This window comes from Dromiciops gliroides, chromosome 1 (genome assembly GCF_019393635.1).
Source record: "Dromiciops gliroides isolate mDroGli1 chromosome 1, mDroGli1.pri, whole genome shotgun sequence".
Taxonomy (NCBI): domain Eukaryota; kingdom Metazoa; phylum Chordata; class Mammalia; order Microbiotheria; family Microbiotheriidae; genus Dromiciops; species Dromiciops gliroides.
The window spans coordinates 529,856,483-529,876,155 of record NC_057861.1 but is presented as its reverse complement, the minus strand read 5'-3'; the positions used below and the strand labels follow the sequence as shown (position 1 = coordinate 529,876,155).

The window sequence follows — 19,673 nt, the reverse complement described above, 5'->3', positions numbered from 1 at the left end:
ATTATTTGCTTTGCAAAAGCCCTTCTTTAATAGGAAAAGGACTTAAATTTATTGGGTGAGAGAGATTAAAAATAACAGAATTCTATTGAATTTGCCTTGCACAGAAGGACTGCGTAAGGGAGAATAAACATTCATCAGGCTTGGCTTTCAAGTGGCCCCAAATCTTTTCCTGTTTTGACTGTACCTCAACCACAACATATCCTTCAGTGAAATAGGGGCCAACCACTTATTTAAGCAGAACTGTTTTGACTATTTACGAGCTTGGGTATAAATGTTTTACTTTTAAATTTTTTGTCACCTGAAAGAAAGCCTATTCTGTATTTGATAAAGTGTTAACTTAAATATTGAGGTGGAAACTGAAGGTCTTTTTACCATTTGCAGTGGCAATAAGAAAGGAGACAAATTCTGATGTTCTTGGGTAAAACCCTGAATGGGGACACTACCAAAAGATTATGATTTTAAAGGAATCTTCAGTACTGATCTTGAACCAAGTAAGCCCAAGGTTTTTGTCAGTGCTTATACTCAAATGTTTGTGGAAGGAATGGAAAAGGAAAAAAGAGCTGACCTATTTATTGACATATCAAATCTATGAATGGTTAAATTGGACATCCATATAAATATTCTGATCAGAAATTAGCAAAAAAAAATTTAAGGTAATCAAAACCAATACATTGCTCATCATACTAAATGATATTGATATGACTTTAAAGGATACTAGACATCAAACAAGAGTTTTACAGAAATGTCTTTAGTAATTCACATCAGCATAGTTATCAAATGCAGAATATTAAAGAAATTATATTTTATTTTTCCTCCAGTTAGAGATAAAGGCAATCTTTAACATTCAGGGTTTTTTTTAAACTTTTGCATTCCAAATTTCCTTTCTCCTTCCCTTACTTTCCCCTTCCCAAAGGAAGGAATCAATTTGATATAGGTCATATATGTTCAGTCATGCAAAATATATTAACATAGTACTCATTTTGTAAAAGAAGACATAAAGGGAAAAAATGGAAAAAAAAACCCAGAAAGTATAAAAAGAGTATGCTTCAATTGAATGAAGAATATTACAAGAGAAACTTGCCCCCAACATTACTATATTCAGTATAATTGTAATCATTAAAGACTATTGTTAGTAAAAAAAAAATAATGAACAGATACTCAATTCATGGTTTTCTCTATGTTCATCTATTGAAAGACTATAGCCTAGAATTATCAAGTGGTACTAATCTACTATGGGTCATTACTTTTGCAACATGATCAGCTGGATCAGGGTTTGTGACACTTTACACCACAGAACATTATATATTAGCCCTCAGACAGAAATCTCCAAGAGACTATCTGCAATACCTAACTACTCAATCTCTGCTGATGAAAAACAATTTCTTTCTTTGGTTCACAAGGTAAATCAAGTTACTTTTGAACTCCTAGGATTCAGTGGCTTTAGACCATAGTAGGCTGTAGATGGGGGTGAGTAGAAGGAGATGGAGGATGGCTAGTGTTGGTTTGCATTCTTGGTCCTTTTTACAGGCTGCAGGACAATGGGTACAAGTGGTGTAAGGAGTGGTTCGTTGTTCAGCTTCAGAGGAATCTGAAACAATAAGAACAATTCCAGTGCAATAAATAGACACCGCCAAACAAGGGGGGGGAAGTGAAGTGGTTACAAATATTTATGATATTTTAAAAAAAGATTATACAAATGAAGAAAAACTAGCTACAATGGTACACAAAGGAGGGTTAGATTAATATGATTGTAATAGAAAACTTGTGTAGGTTTGACATAAGAGATTATCACAAAATATAAGAAATATGTATTAACTGTGTACTTAGATTTTAACACTTGTCTAAGAGAGAATCAAACGTCTTCCTGAAATTAAGAGATTTTATTTACTTCCATCACCTTTAACACTGCCTATTTTACTCTTATAAAATAAAGAAATGAAAAAAGTCAGCAATACTTTGGTGTTCAAAAACCATATTGTTTGTAACCAAGAATTTTGTATTATTGCTATTATGGTTAAATCAAATTAATTATGTAGCCAATAATAATTTCATTATTTCTCTCTTGGTTTTCTGTATTGTTCCATATTTAAAATGGCAACAATTTTAATAGCCTGCTCACAATAAATAGGACAATTGTGTTGAATTAAATTCATCCATGTGGCATAGGACAATTTTTACTTTGAAAATAAAATCATCTTGATAAAAACCCATCCTAGGTATTGAAAGAAAAGATGTCACTCCTCACCTGTGTCTCTTTACAAGTTGTAAAGGAAAATTCCTGCAGGAGTTGGCAAGTAGCAACTTTCATACTCATAAGTGCAAATCTCATCCCAATGCAGTTTCGGGGACCAGCGCCAAAGGGCAGATACACAAATGGGTTGATTCTCTCCCTGTTTTCCTTGCTGAACCTGGTTTTTCAAAATGGCAGGAGAAAAGAGGTAAATGAAAAAACAAAATGCAGGACTTGTCAGAACAATGAATCTGCCTCTGGAATTGAGGTATCAATCAATAAACATTTATTTAGTACTTTCTCTGTTCCAGGAACTGTGCTAAGTGCTGGAGATATGTAAAGAGGCCAAAGATATTTGTTGCCCCCAAGGAACTTACAATGTAGTGGTAAAATCAATATGCAAATAAATATATAAAATGCAAGATACATACAGGATAAATAGGAAATAACAGAGTGAAGGCACTGGAATTAAGAGTGGTTAAGGAAGGTTTCCTATAGAGGTTCAGATTTGAATTGGGATTTAAAGGAAGGTAGGGTGATCATTAGTGAAAACAAAGATAAACATTGCAGGCATGGGGAACTGTCAGGGAAGGAGCTTGGAGCTGAAATGGAGTGACTTCTTTGTGAAATATCCAGGAGACCAGTGAAACTAGATCAAAGTATAGGTGACAGAGAGTAAGGTAGGAAGGATTAGGAGTAAGTAAGGTATTAGGAGGCTAGGGTAAGAAGTATGTTGAATGCCAAATAGAGCATTTTGTATTTGCTCCTGGAGGCACTAGGGAATCACTGGAGTTTATTGAGGATGGGCATTCCATAATCATACCTGAACTTCAGAAACATCACTTTCATGGCATAATGGAGACTGGATTGATGTGGGGAGAAAATTGAGGCAGGTAGACTCACAATAGGCTATTATAATAATCCAGATGACATGATAAGGCACTGCGCTATAGTGGGAGCAGCATCAGAGGAGAGGAGATAACATTATTTTTTGGAGATATCATTTTTAAAAAAGGAAGAAGGAGGAGGAGGAGGAAGAAGAGGAAGAGGAAGAGGAGGATGTGGAGAAAGTAAGGAGCAACATACAGCCAGCAATCATAACTGTGAATGTAAATCAAATAAACTTACACACAACATGGAAGCAGTTGGTGAATACATTAGAAAGTCAAATCCAGCAATGTGTTGTTTATAAGAAACAAACTTGAAACAGAAAGAGACACACATAGAATAAACTTAAAGGACTATAACAGAATCTGTTATGCTTCAGTTGAAGTAAAGTTGAAGCAGAGGTAAAGATCATGATCTCAGACAAATGAAAAGCAAAACTCGACCTAATTAAAAGAAATAAACTACATTTTGTCAAAAGGTACCACAAAGAATGAAGTAATATCAACACTAAATATAAATTCACTACATGGAAACACATTCAAATTCTTAAAGGAGAAGTTAAAGGAGGAGGAAATAATAAAATTGTACTATTGGGGAATCTTCAATATACCTCTTCCAAAACTAAATATATCTAGTTCAAAAAATAAATTAAATAAAGAATTATGAATTTTCAGTGCAGATTGAAGCATATTGCTTTTCATTTTATTTGTCTTACTTTTTTGCACAAGGAAAATATGGATATACTTTTGAATGACTTCACATATAAAATTAATCATATTGCTTGCTTTTTTATGGGTGGGGAAAGGGCCGTATGTACGGAAAGAGTTTGGAAATGAAATTTTTAAGCATTAATGGAAAAAATAAAAAAGACAAAAAATCAGACATCAATTTAGCTGCCTTAAGAAGACAGTGACATTGGGGGAGTTGGTGGCACAGTGGATAAGGCACTGGCCATGAATTCAGGAGGACCTGAGTTCAAATCTGACCTCAGACACTTGACCCTTACTAGCTGTGTGACCCTGGGCAAGTCACTTAACCCTCATTGCCCTGCAAAAAAAAAAAAAGAATGCCATAAAAAGTAATACTTGTCTGTCTTTGGAGCAATGCTTTCTTATTAAGTTGCTCATTCTGCTATTTGTCATTTTTTTTAAATCTCAAGGTGGGCTTGAAAGGCAGAAATTTCAACAGATTCTCAACAACCTAATCTAATATCAATATTTTTGTGAATGTAGTCATTCTAAACCTAGGATTTCTAAGAAATGTAAGGAATAGAATTGTTGACGTTTTATTGCAATAGCATTCTTTTCTTTTTTAGATTTATTTATTTATCCATTTATCTATCTATCTTTTCATCCATTTATTTGTTTGTTTGTTTTTGTGGAGCAATGAGGGTTAAATGACTTGCCCAGGGTTGCAATAGTATTTCAATTAGACTAAAAATTTTTTGGGCTGCTGGCTGGCAGTGGTTAGAGAATCCAACCTGGAGGCAATGACCTGAGTTCAAATCTGATTTGGACACTTACTACCTGTGTGACCCTGCACAAGTCACTTAACCATGTTCGCCTCAATTTCCTTATTCTTTTTTTCTATTTAGAATTTTATTTTCCAAATTACATGTAAAAACAAATTTTCACATCAATTTTTTAAAACTTTGTGTTCCAACTTCTTTTCCTCCCACCCCCAAGAACTCAAGCAATTCAATATAAGTTATACATGAGTAGTCATGCAAAACATCTCCATATTAGCCAGATTGTGAAAGAAAACAGTCAAAAACAAAACTTCAGATCAAGGAACTATCAAAAAATTATGCTTCAACATGTTTTCAGATACCATCAATTCTTTCTCTGTAGATGAACCACAATATTCATAAGTCTTCGACAGTTATCTTGGATCATTTCCTTGCTGAAAATAGCCACATGCTTCCCAGTAGAACATCTTACACTATTGCTGTATACAGTACATTTCACTCTGATTCAGTTCATGTAGGTCTTTCCAGGTGTTTCTGATAGCATCCTGTTCATCATAACTTTTATATAGTATCTTAAACTTGACAAATATTTTTCTTCACCGTAGCCCAGCAAAGTAAGTACCATATGTTTTACTATTATAGTCAATCATCATAACTATTTCTGTCCATCCTATTCCCTTCCTACAATATTTACTCTATTTCTATCTTCTTTCACCCTGTGCCTCCTCAAAAGTGTTTTGCTTCTGACTGTCCCCTCCCCCACTCTGCCCTCCCTTCTTTCACCCTTCCCTCCTTATCCTCTTCCCCTCCTACTTTCCTGTAGGGTTAAATAGATTACTCCTTGCAATTGGGTGTGGATGTTATTTCCTCCTTTAGCCCATTCTGATGAGAATAAGGTCTTTGAGCTATTTCTGTGTTCTAAATTTTTCTTCCTGCCTCCCTCCTCAACCCTCCCTATGAAATCAAGCAATTCAATATGTCATATATGTGCAGTTAGGCTGAACATCTTCACCTTCCTTGAAAGTGTTTTGTTTTTTACTGCTCCCTCACCCAATCTGCCTTTCCTTCCTTCCCCTCTTCTACTCCCCCATTTCCTTCCCCTCCAACTTTCCCTCAGGGCAAAAATATATTACTATACCAACTTATGTATGTATGTTATTCCCTCTTTGTGCCAATTCTGAATATAGTAAGGTTCACTCAATACCCCACTCCTTCCCACTCTTCTCTTTCCCTCCATAAGCATTTTTCTCATTTCCTTCATGTGAGCTACCTCTCCCAAGTCCACCTCTCCCCTTCCCCCTCCCCCAGTGCATTCCTCTTGCCCCTCAACCCTATTTTAAAGATATCATCATGGGTTAGCTAGGTGGCACAGTTGTCAAAGCACCAGCCCTGGACCCAGGAGGCCCTGAGCCCAGATCTGGCCCCAGACATAAGACACCCCACCCTGCTCGCCCCACCAAGAACAAGGATAAACCAAAAATAAATGCTTTGCAAATATCATCCCTTCATATTCAGGTCAGACCTGTGTCCTTTGGTTAAGTGCATTACTTTCAGCTAACCTGATGCTGAGAGAGTTCTTGTGAGTTTGAAGTATTATCCTCCCCTGTAGGAATGTAAACAGTTTAATCTTCCAATATCCCTCATGATTTCTTCTTGTTGTTTACCTGTTTAAGCTTCTCTAGGGTCTTGTATTTGAAAGTCAAATTTTTTTTATTCAGTTTGGGTCTTTTTATCACAAATGCCTGAAAGTCTTCTTTTTCATTGAAGTCCCATTTTTTTCCTCTGGAAGAATATACACAATTTTGCTGGATATGTGATTCTTTGCTGCAGTCCCAGTTCCATTGCCCTCTGGAAGATCATATACCATGCCCTTCTGTCCTTTAATGTAGATGCTGCTAGATCTTGTTTTATCCTCATTGTCACTCCACAGTATTTGAATTCCTTTTTTTCTAGCTGCTTGCAATATTTTCTCCTTGACCTGGAAGCTCTGGAATTTGGCTATAATATTCCTGGAGGTTTTCCTTTTGGGATCTCTTTCAGGATGTGATTAGTGGATTCTTTCAATTTCTATTTTGCCTTCTGATTCTAGAATATCAGGGCAATTTTCCCTTACAGTCTCTTGGAGGATGCTGTCTAAACTCTTATTTTGGTCATGGTTTTCAGGTAGTCTAATGATTTTAAAATTATCTTTCCTGGATCTATTTTCCAGGTCAGCTGTTTTCCAAGGAGATATTTCATGTTGCCCTCTATTTTTTTATTCATTTGCATTTGCTTTATTATGTCTTGGTTTCTCATACAGTCTCGAAGTTCCATTTGTTCAGTCCTAGTTCTTAGGCAATTATTTTCTTCAGGGAGCTTTTGTATCTCCTTTGCCACTTGGCTTTTCAAGCTATTGACTTTTTTCTCATGATTCTCCTGCATTGCTCTCGTTTCTTTTTCTATTCTTTCCTCCATCTCTCTAAATATTCCTTCTATCTCTCCTACTTTCTCTTCAAAGTCCCCTTTGAGAGCTTCCATGGCCTGAGACTAATACATATTTTTCTTGGAAGCTTTGGATGTAGGGCCCCTGAGATTGTTATCCTCTTCTGACAGTGCACCTCCATCTTCCTTGACACTAACAAAACGTTTAATAATTCTCAACTTTCTTTGCTTGCTCATCTTGCCATCTTTCACTTGACTTTTATCTTCCCCTTACCATGGGGCCCTACTTCAAAGCTACACTGTCCCAAGTTTCAGAGAATTCCAGGTGTTTTGGTTTGAAGGAGGGCAGGTTTTCTCTTGCCTGGCCTGTTCTCTGGCCCAAAGATAAACTGAAGCGAATTTGCTAATTAACCAGCTGGCAGAATGTTGTGTGTTGTGGTGGTTCTTAGCTTCTGAGGATCCTTCCTCCTCCCCCACCTGGACCTCCCACTGCTCAAGATTTCTTCCTGGTTCCTTGCTGGCATGGGATAGTCATATTCCTCCTTCAGTCCCGCAGACACCCCTGTATTTCCATCCCAGCTAGCCATTCAGCCCTCTCACCTGACCGTAGGCTTAGTTCCAGAAGATGCTGGTGCTGCAACTGATTTGGAGGCTCAGGGGTAAGTTCCTCTGGTGCAGCATGCATGGGTTGTGTGTAGGCATGATCATGATGTTGGACTCTTCTTATAGCCCAGCACACGTGCCTTTAATATATCTTTGGCTGGAAAATAATCTCAGCCATCTTTTTGTGGGTTTTGTTGCTCCAAGGGTTATTTTATTGCTGTTTTGGGGGAATTGGGTCAGGATCTCTATGTGTTTAATGCCTTTCCTCTCCCATTTTGGCTCCTACCCCTCCATTTCCTTATCCTAAAATGGAGTGGGAAAGTAAGTAGCAAACCACTCCAGTATCTCTGCCAACAAAACCCTTATGAAGTCATGACTGAACAAGAAGTAAATAATAACAAAAGATTTAAAATAAATCTTCAAAGTAAAAAGAAGAAAAAGAGGTTGAAAGAAAAGAAAGTGGAGGTACCTATTATAGATAAATTTTGTACATTTTTATTTTTCTGTAACCTTTTTTAAGAAAATTAGCCAGAAAGGAAAGAAGAGAAATAGAACAATAGCATAGATGGAATAATCAAGTGAAGATATATTTAAGATATTAAAAAACATGGGCAGGTTTGTATGCAGGAGGAAATGAGTTGGTAGACAGGGATAGACTGAAAACAAGTATGAGTGGGAATGACAGAGGAAGCAATTTGAAAGAAGAGATGGGGTCACTTGGACAAGAATCCGAGTTAACTGTGGTCAGGAATAAGTTCACTTTTTGATGTGATACAGGTGTAAAGGAGGGGTTAATGGCAAAATGCTTGTGAATGATAGGAGACTAGGAAGAGGGAAAATGGAGTTGACTGTGAATGGCTTCAATTTTTTCTGTAAAACATGAGGGAAGGTTCTCAAGTTAGGGAATGGAAAGAAGAAAAGTAATGGGAGTTCTGAGGATGAAGGAAATGTTTGAAATAGTCACTGTGTAGAAGGAGATCATTAGTATCCTTAGCCACATCCCTAAAGTGGTTTCAGAGAGGGGCTTTGTCAGGGGTCTTTCAGACTCTGAATGTAGCACCAGATCTTCTCTCTGATATGACCTGAAAAATTTAGTAACTGCTAAGCACTTAAAGAAAATCTATAAATAAGTGATACATAAAAATAATTACATCTGTTTTCATTGACCCTGAAATAGACAACCTATAGAAGAAATAATTAAATGAGTCAAATATTATAGAATTTAAAGCTGGAAGGGATCTCGGGTGGCATATAGTTTAAAGATTCACTTTTTCAGGTTGGAAACTCTAACAATAACCCATTTTTTTCCATAAAAGTATTTTCTACTATTTTCCAGTTATATATAGAGATAGTTTTCAACATTTGTTTTTATAAGATTTCTAATTTCAAATTTTTCTCCCTCCCTACCCTTCATCCACCTTCCCCAAGACAGCAAGTAATCTGATCTAGGTTATATATGTACAATCACATTAAACATATTTCTGCATTAGTCATGCTGTGTAAGAAGAATCAGAGCAAAAAGGAAAACCCCCAAAGAGAAAAACAATAGAAATAGTATGGTTCAATCTGCATCTAGGTTCCACAGTTCTTTTTTTTTTTTTCTGGATTTGGAGAGAATTTTCCACCATGAGTCCTTTGGGACTATCTTGGACAATTGTATTGCTGAGAAGAAACAAGTCTATCACAATTGATCAACACATAATGTTGATACTGTGTACTGTTCATCTCACTCAGCATCAGTTCATGTAAGTCCTTCCAGGTTTCTCTGAAATCTGCCTACACATCTTTTCTATAGCAAAATAGTATTACATGACATTCATATACCACAATCTGATTAGCCATTCCCCAGTTGATGGACAACCCCTCAATTTACAATTCCTTGTCACCACAAAAAGAGCAGCTATGAATATTTTTGTACATGTGGGTCCTTTTCCCTTTTTTGTGATCTCTTTGGGTAAAACACTTAATAATGTTATTGCTGGGTCAAAGGGTATGCAAAACTTTATAGCCCTTTGGTCATAATTTCAAATTGATCTCCAGAATGGTTGGATCAGTTCACAGCTCCACCAACAATTCATCAGTGTTCCAATTTTTCCACAGCTTCTCCAAAATTTATTATTTTCCTTTTTTGTCATATTAGCCAATCTGATAGGTGTCAGGTCGTACCTCAGAGTTGTTTCAATTTGCATTTCTCTAATCAATAGTGATTTAGAGCATTTTTTCATATGTTTTCTTCTTTGGAAAACTGTCTCTTCATATGCTTTGACCATTTCTCAATTGGGGAATGACTTGGTTTCTTATAAATTTGATTTAGTTCTCATGTATTTTAGAAATGAGGCTTTTATCAGAAACACTGGCTATAAAAATTGTTTCCCAGCTTTCTGTTTCCCTTCTAATTTTGGATGCATTGCTTCTGTTTGTACAAAAATGTTTAATTTTATGTAATCAAAGTCTTCTATCTTGCATTTTATAATATTCTTTATTTCTTGTTTGGACATAAATTTTTTTCTTCTCCATAGATCTGAGAGGTCTATCATTCCTCTCCTGATTTATGTATGGTATCACCATTTATGTCTAAATCTTGAACCCATTTTGACCTTATTTTAATATAAGGTATAAGATGTTGTTCTATGCTTAGTATTTGCCATACTATCTTCTAGTTTTTCCAGCAATTTTTGTCAAATACTGTGTTCCTATCTCAGAAGCTGGAGTCTTTGGGTTTATCAAACAGTACATTACTAAAGTCATTAAGTACTGTCTCTCCTGTGCCTAACCTGTTCCATTGATACTCCACTCTTTCTTAGCCAGCACCAAAGTATTTTTGGAGTTGCTTCTCTAGGATTCTCTATGTATATCATCATATCATCTGCTGAGTGAAACTTTTCTATCCTCCTTGCCTATTCTAATTCCTTTAATTCCTTTTTCTTCTCTGACTGCTAAAGCTAACATTTCTAGTACAATATTGAATAAAAGAGGTGACAATGGACATCCCTGTTTCACCCCTGATCTTATTGGGAAGGCCTATAACTTATCTCCATTACATATAATGCTTGTTGAGGGTTTTAGGTAGATACCGCTTATTATTTTAAGGAAAGTTCTACCTATTCCTAAGCTCTCTAGTGTTTTTATTAGGAATGAGTGCTGTATTTTTTCAAAAGCTTTCTCTGCATCTATTAGGATAATCATATGATTTCAGTGAGTTTTCTTATTACTGTGGTTGATTATGTTCATAGTGTTAAAGTTAAATTATTATACTGCTAGAGTTTGGGGTATACCACATCATTTTATACCAATTATACCAATTCTCTGCAAGCCAAAGTGGCACTGGTTTCTGAATTGTCACTGGATTTTCTAATGCTGTCATTATGTTCTCTATGGTAGATGTGGAGTTCTTTAGCATTGGCTTTGTTTGTACCACGGATTTGCCATAGGGGCTTATTCAGCTGATGAATGATTACATGAAGCACATGGCCTTGTTTTCTGGCCTACCTCAATCTCCCCCACCTTTTCCCCTCCCCCTACTTAACCTTTGTTCCTTGAAATCATCTTTTTGTTTTGTTTTGTTTTGTTTTTAAAATCCATAGGACAGGCCTAGAGTTTCACCTCATGAGCACAAAATGGTGCTAAGCAAATCTTTTGATTTTGGTTTTGGTTTTGACTTTTGTTTCTTGTGCTTTCTTTTTTACTCAATTTTGTAAACTAAGTGAATTTTCAAAGACATTTTAAGTATATGCTGTGGGGCCATTGGTCCTCAGAAGCTATCACAATTTTTTTTTTCGAAAGAACCATGGGTTTGATTAGTTTGTTTATGGGATTATGGTTTTTATTTTAAAAGGGTTAATGAAACCTATTGCTTGATTTATCAATGAACATATTGAATATTGAGTCTTGATGATTGAAGTTTTATTTTTTTTGATAAATTGATTATCACTTTATCCGTTATTGTCATACTAGATAGAGAATTCATGTATAAGATGATGTGTGTACTTGCTCAAAGAAGATTATGTAATAATGTCTAATATTATCAGCTCTTTATATTCATTTATCATTTATATGTCATCATACTCTGGGTATGGTTTGGAATTATTTTATATATTACAAGTATATCCTCAGTTATGCAGCATAGCACACATTTTTACCATCATACTATCTTTGGTGAAATTAATATGAGATTTATGAATTATGGAAACTTATAATTTCAGAGACTAACTGCTCTTACAGTGAGTTTGATGCAGGCACTGGAGAGAATATAAGTACAACATGAGGAGAGACAGGTACACATAAGTCCATGGTTTGCTTATAATGGTGACTATGTAGACCACAATTGCTGGACACAGTCCAGTTTCTTTCTCTCTCCCTCCTAAAATAGACTGGTGTCATGGAAGCTCCAATACATGTACCTAGTTTAACTTAACTTGTTTTCTTTTTCTTTCACTCAGTCTGATGGGATGGTCAGAATCCATTCACCTGTGGCCAAGCACAATTGCCGGATGTCTCAGAACCATGAGATGTGGTATGATAATCTTTTCATAACATTTTCAGGTATCATGGACACATTACTTAATTTGCCTTTGATCCAGACACATGGTGGTAAGAAGTGTTAGATATTGCATAACTACCTCAACCCTGTATTATATAAAGGAGGGGAATGTAATATAATGTAATAGGATATATAATATATATCGAGTTTGAATATGAGTTATATTTTGAAGAACTCTCACTGTTTATTTTGATCATTGACAATGCTAGTGCTAAGGATTAGAAAAAACCCAGCAGTTCAACAGCTAAAGAATCCAGCTTTCCAAACCAGAGTCCAGACCAGAGTCTAGTTTTCTCCTGATGACCACTCCAAGAAGACAAGAGCTCAGAGACTTTAAATGAACAGTTTTGTTTTGTTGTTTTTCTTTTTTTCTTCTGTTATTATATACACCATGTTTAACATGTACTGTCTGAAGGGGCCCTCCCTCTGCAGGCCAGTGTAAATGTGCCAGTTCATGAGGGACCTCCCCTCTGGACAAAACTTTCCTCTCTCCTTTTTCTACATTGTTATTAACATATTGTTTGCTAGCATAGGGTATTATATTCTGTTATTTTTGGCTGGTTCATCAAGCAAATGTGTTTTATGAAGAAACAAAGGGGGGAATGTGGTAAAAATTATTTGTGATAAAATTGTTATTACAATTTTTAGCTGACTCATTTGGGACAGGCCACACCTGGCCCACCCTGAAGTCATATATACTACTGAGGTCAGAAGGAGAGCTCTCCATAGGCAGTTTTTGAAGGACCTCCCCTTTTGGGGGAGGAAGATTGAATGCTCCATGAGGGGAGGCAGAGGTGCTTCCAGAATGCTGGCTCTCTCTCTGGTCTCTCCCCTTCTGGTGGTGCGAGCAATGTCAGACTTTGCAGGTGTTGGTGAGTTAATTATGGAAAACCCTAAATTCCTTTCAATTAGCTTAATTAGAAATGATCTGGGGGTTGCATAGGCTAAGTTTAGAGTTAAGAATATTTATCTGTATTTCTTTTTTCCTATTTCCTTATCTTTGATTTTATTAGTTTTACCTTTGTTTTTAATTAATTCCCCAATAATAAAATCTGATCCTTCTGTGAATTAAAGTTGTAAGGCTCCTTTCTTATTGGCCTGGGAGAAATATCATAAAAGGGCAGTTCAGAGGGGAGGGTGAACCTAAAAGGTCCCTCATATTTCTGGTACCCTAATATTTAGGCAAGTCACCCAATTAATGCTCCGTATATCAAATTTTGGCCCTCACAATAGTGTTCCTAATGTTGCACCAGCCCTGCATTCCTGGTATAAATACCACTTTGGCACAGTGTATTGTTCTGGTGATAAAATACTTTAATCTCCTTCCTAATATTATATTTAACATTTTCGCATCAATATTCATTAGGGAAATTGGTCTATAATGTTCTTTTTCTGTTTTGGCTCTACCTGGTTTTGGAATCAACACCATATTTGTGTCATAAAAGGAATTTGGTAGAACTCCTTCTTCTCTTAATTTTCCAAATAATTTGTACAATATTGGAACCAATTGTTCTTTAAATGTTTGGTAGAATTCACCCATAAACCCATCTGGCCCTGGAGATTTTTTCTTCGGGAGTACATTAATGGCTTCTTCAATTTCTTCTTCTAATATGGGCATATTTAAGGTTTGTATTTCCTCTTCAGTTAACCTGGGCAATTTGTATTTTTGTAAATATTTATCCATTTCATTTAGATTGTCAAATTTATTGGCATACAGTTGGGCAAAATAGTTCCTAACTATTGCTTTAATTCTCACTTCATTGGTGGTAAAATCACCACTTTCATTTTTAATACCAGTAATTTGGTTTTCTTCTTTCTTTTTTATAATCAAATTAATGAATTGCTTATCTATTTTATTGGTTTTTTCATAAAACTAGCTCTTAGTTTTATTGATTAATTCTATAGTTTTCTTGCTTTCAATTTTATTAATTTCTCTTTTAATTTTCAGAATTTCAAATTTAGTATTTAATTTGGGATTTTTAATTTGTTCTTTTTCTAGCTTTTAAAGTTGCATACCCAATTCATTGATCTCCTCTTTCTCTTTTTTATTGATGTAAGTATTTAGAGAGAAAATTTCCCCTATGCACTGTTTGGCTGCATCCCATAAATTTTGGCATGTTGTCTCATTATTGTCATTCTCTTTGATGAAGTTATTGACTGTTTCTTTGATTTGTTGTTTGATCCAATCATTCTTTAGAATGAAAGTATTTAGTTTCCAATTACTTTTCAGTCTACCTTCCCATGGCTCTTTATTGTAATTTTTATTGCATCATGATCTGAGAAGGATGCATTTACTATTTCCTGCCTTTCTACATTTGACGATGAGGTTTTCGTGCTCTAAAACATGGTCAATTTTTTAATATGTGCCATGTACTGCTGAGAAAAAGGTATATTCCTTTCTATCCCCATTCAGTTTTCTCCAGACATCTATCATATCTAACTTTTCTAGTATTCTATTCACCTCTTTCATTTCTTTCTTACTTATTTTGTGTCTAGATTTATCTAATTCTGAAAGGGGAAGATTCAGATCCACCACTAGTATAATTTTACTATTTTCTCTTGTAACTCATTTAATTTCTCCCCTAAGAATTTGGATGCTATACCACTTGGCACATACATGTTTAATAATGATATTACTTTATTATCTATGGTACTTTTTTAGCAAGATGTAGTTTCCTTCCTTATTTCTTTTTATTAGATCTATTTTTGCCATTGCTTTGTCTGAGATAAGTATTGCTGTCCCTGCTTTTTTTTACTTCAGCTGAAACATAATATATTCTGCTCCAACATTTTACCTTTACTCTCTGTGTATCACTATGCTTCAAATATGTTTCTTGTAAATAGCATATTGTAGGATTTTGGTTTTTAATCCACTTTGCTATTTGCTTCCATTTTATGGCAGAGTTCATCACATTCACATTCATAATTATTATTAGTAACTATCTATTTCCCTCCATTCTATTTACCCCCTGTGTACTTTCCCGCCCCCTTCTTTTCCCCTATTCCTTCTCACCAACATGTTGCTTCTTGCCCCTGCCTCCCCCAATCTTCCCTCCCTTTTAACAGCCCCCCTCCCTTTTCTTTACCCTTTTCTCCCCTGCTTCTCTCCTCCCTTCTATCACTCCCCCCTTTTCCCCTTACCCTTTTACTTCCCTAAAGAATTAGCTAAATTTCTTTATCAAAATGAACATATTTGTTATTCCTTCTTTGAACTAAATCTGATGAGAGTAAGGTTGAAACAATGTTCACCCCTCCCTCTTTCCCTCTATTGTAATAGGTTTTTTGCACCTCTTCATATGATGTAATTCATCCCATTCCACCTAACCTTTCCTCTTCTCTCCACCAACTCCTTTTTAACCACTTAATTTTCTTTATATCATCATATCAAATATCACATCAATTTATATTTATACCCTCTATACTTCCTCCTTCTTTCTGTCCAAATAGAGATACAGTTCTCAAGAGTTATAAGTATTATCTTCCCATGTAGGGATATAAACAGCTTAACCATGTTGAACCATCATTGAAAGAATCCACCAATCACATCCTGAAAGAGACCCCAAAAGGAAAACTAAATTCCAGCTTTATCAGATGAAGGAGAAAATATTCCAAGCAGCCAAAAAGAAGTAGTTTAAACAATGTGGAACCACAGTCAGGATTGCACAGGATCTGGCAGCTTCAACATTAAAGGTTCACAAGGCTTGGAATATGATATTCCAGAAGGCAAAGGAGCTTGGATTGCAACTAAGAACCTATTAACCAGCAAAACTGATCATTCTCTTTCAGGGGAAAGATGGATATTCAGTGAAATAGGGGACTTTCAAGGTTTCCTGATGAAAAGACCAGAAATGAATAGAAAATTCAATCTTAACATACAAGACTCAAGAGAAGTTTAAAAAAGTAAACAGGTGATTGATGGATTCTTTCAGTGAGTATTTTATCCTCTGTTTCTACAGTATCAGGGCAATTCTTGAAAAGTTCCTAGAACATGGTGTCTAGACTCTTTTTCTGATCATGGCTTTCAGGTAGTCCAATAATTCTTAAATTTTCTCTTCTGGATCTATTTTCCAGGTCAGCTGTTTTTCTGATGAAGTATTTCACAATTGCTTCCGTTTTTTCATTATTTTAATTCTGTTTGACCAATTCCTGGTCTCTCATGGAGTCATTAGCTTCCATCTTCCCAATTCAAATTTTTAGGGCATTGTTTTCCAAGCTGCTGATTCTTTGTTTCCTTTTCCACATTGCTGATTCTTTTTTCATAATTTTCTTGTGTTGTTTTCATTTCTCTCCCAATTTTTTCTTCTACCTCTCTCAACTGATTCTTAAAATATTTTTCAGCTCTTCAAAAAAGGCTTTTTGCTCTTGAGACCAAATAATTTTCCCTAGAATATTGTCCTCATCTGAGTTGTTGTTTTGCTCTTTCCTGTCCACAAAGAAGCTCTCAGTGGTAAGAACCCATCTACTTTTTCTTACTCATATTGCAGTTTATTTTTGTAAAGGTGAGGTCTGATCCTGTAGCACAAGGGTCACTGATTCAAACTTCTTGTGCTGAGGGATACGGGCTATGTTACTGGCTTTTTACTCTGATGCCTCTATGTCTTGTAAATTTATCATAGCCCTGGGCTTGCTCCCTGTGCTTGCTCCAGGTTCTGCGATGGCCAGGCCTAGTCCTGCCTGTGGGTGGCCCTCTAGCTGGAAGGCTGCCCTTTCTGCTGGTTCTGCTGGGCCTGCTGTGTCACCAGCTTGCTGAGCCAAGTTCAGGCAACCTCAGTTGCTCCACTGTGGCCAAGAGCTTCCTGCTGACTTGCCCAGACCCCCTCTCTATTGTGAAGCACTGTGAGCTGTGTTCTGCTCCCCTTTTGCCAGAGTGAGACTGAACTTTCCTGAAGTCTTCTAAATTATCTCAAATTGAAAGATTGTCTCTCTCTGTCTTTTTGTATGTTCTGTAGTTTCAGAATCCATTTAGAGGCTTGATTTAATGTTGTTTTCAAGGGAAACTTGGGAGAGCTCAGGCAACTTTCTGGTTTCTCTCCAACATTTTGGCCAAACCTAGCATTAACCCATTTTTGAAGCCCACTTTTAACACTTCTTAGCTTCAGGGCTAATGCCAAGTCATTTTATATATATATATATATATATATATATATATATATATGTGTGTGTGTGTGTGTGTGTGTGTGTATATATGTATGTATGTATATGTATATGCATATGTATATGTATATGCATATGTATATATATAAGCTTTATTTCCTTCATCCATAAAAGAGGGACAATAATGCCTAATGTGGCTATCTCAAAGCTATGAAAATAGCTACAGTAGGCACTATACAAGGTTTTTGTGACAGTTTAAGTTACAAACCGAGTCATCAAACTAAGCAAGACACAAACCCAATATTCAGAAGCTGATCCTGTCTCCCACTTCAGTGTTCTCTCCAAACTGTCTCAAATGACCACATTAAGCAACCTTTTCCTTTATTTAGAAAAATAAAAAGGATGTACCTTTCAGGGTGGAACTCCTCTGGTTCTGGCCAGTTTTCTGGGTCATGATGAAGGACGTAGGATGGGGTCATCACCAATATCCCTTTAGGAATCATCAGTCCATTTATCTCAATCGTTTTCTTAGCAAACCTTTCAATCCTGCCAGCTATGGGGTACATCCTGAGATTTTCATGCATTACCATGTCTAGGTATTCCATCTGTACCAGGGCATCATAGGTGATTGCTTCCTGCAAAGAGAAACAAATGATATTAAGTACTATGTCCTAAATACTAAGGTGACATACCACATCTGTTTTCACACATGGTCTTAGAATCCAACTGCATTGGATATCTGGGCACCAGATGTTACAGTAATATGCTCTGGATGAAATTCACAAAAGTATTTTACTATTGAACCTATAGAATTTCAGAGTCACAAAAGTTGTCAATGTGCTAATGAAGTTACTAAAAAGTTCTGAGCTCTGTAGTGAGATCTGCACCTATATAAATGTTTTCAAAAATGAGATGGTTGAGCCTGGGACAAAATTCTTGAACCTCCATAAAAGGAAGTATTGCCAAGATGAATCTTGTTCTTCTGTTCTTCCAGGTCTTCTTTTGGAGCAAACCAGACTAACTATGAAATCGAGGGTGAGACAAAATCTACCTCAGTTAAATTTACTTTGTATCTATGTGAAACGTGAAAAGAGCCCTTCTATGTCTTTGTTGCTCACAAGCTTCCACTTCTTTAAATCTCTGCTTCTCTTTCCAAAATGGATTACCTTTTATCCAGATACTCTCAGATCATCATCAACGTTGGGATGCTCTGGCAGAATTTCATAACAGTTTAATATTTTACACCTCCAGAGAACTTTTGAACAATAGATTCAAAGGAATGCATTTTCAAGAGTAGATTTTAAAACAGATACTTGGGGTAGGGGCAGAGAGGCCTTCTCAGCCTCCTTTACAACAGATAACTTACACAGTTATCTAATTACAAGGTAAACTCTGATCATATTCTATTCTCTTTGTTTTGTTTTGGGTAGGTTTTTTTTGTTTTTGTTGTTGTTGTTGTTGTTGTTTCTGTAGGGCAATTGGGGTTAAGTTACTTGCCATAGCTAGTAAGTGTTAAGTGTCTGAGGTTTGATTTGAACTCAGGTCCTCCTGAATCCAGGGCCGGTGCTCTATCCACTGCGCCACCTAGCTGCCCCCTGATCATATTTATTCTAAGACTTCAATATAATTTTCAGAATATCATGAGGCTTAGAGGGAGTGTAGGGTAATAACTATTTAGTCATCATTACCTAATTGAAAGAAAAAAATCCTGGAAACCTACAGAATAATGGAGAAAATTTGGAACATACATAAAATATCTGATGAGACAGAATCTATCCCGGTTTTCTCATGTGAATTTAGTTCTTCTCAGTACATAAATAGAGGCTCAGATTTGGTTTGCTAGGTGATCAGTGAGATCTACAGGACTACTTTTAGGAATTTTTCTCTTCTCCACTATGACTGCCACCACTGTAGTTTGGTCACTCATTACTGCTCGCATGATCTATTTCAATATACCATCAAGTCTTTCTCCTAACTTCAAAGGGAAATAATTATTTCACTGTTCCTATGGCAAGTATTATCTGATTTGGTCTAAGGGTGACAGAAAAGGATGATCCTGGTGCATCAAAAAGAGGTTCCTGGATTTAGAAAAACTCCAATATCCACTCATGAAACCTTCCATCATCTGATTCCAAGAATGTGACTTTTATCAGTTACATCAGAGAACGAATGAGAATGTGAGAAGAGGAGATAAGAGGGGTGTGGGGAAGGGGAAGACAGGCAAGGGACAAGAAAAAGGAATGTGTTCTGGAGAGCAATTTGGAACTATGCCCAAAGTGCTACAATACTGTGCATACCCTTTGACCCAGCAATAGCACTATTAGGTCTTTATCCCAAAAAAGATCATCAAAAATGGGAAAAGACCCATATGTACAAAAATATTTATAGCTGCTCTGTTTGTGGTGCCAAGGAATTGTAAATTGAGGGGA

General features: G+C 36.2%; 1 pseudogene; it reads right to left on the bottom strand.

The window, feature by feature from the left end:
• Positions 1 to 787: 787 nt before the first annotated feature.
• The window catches only part of LOC122746548, a 66,233-nt pseudogene continuing 47,347 nt past the window's right edge, over positions 788 to 19,673 (bottom strand).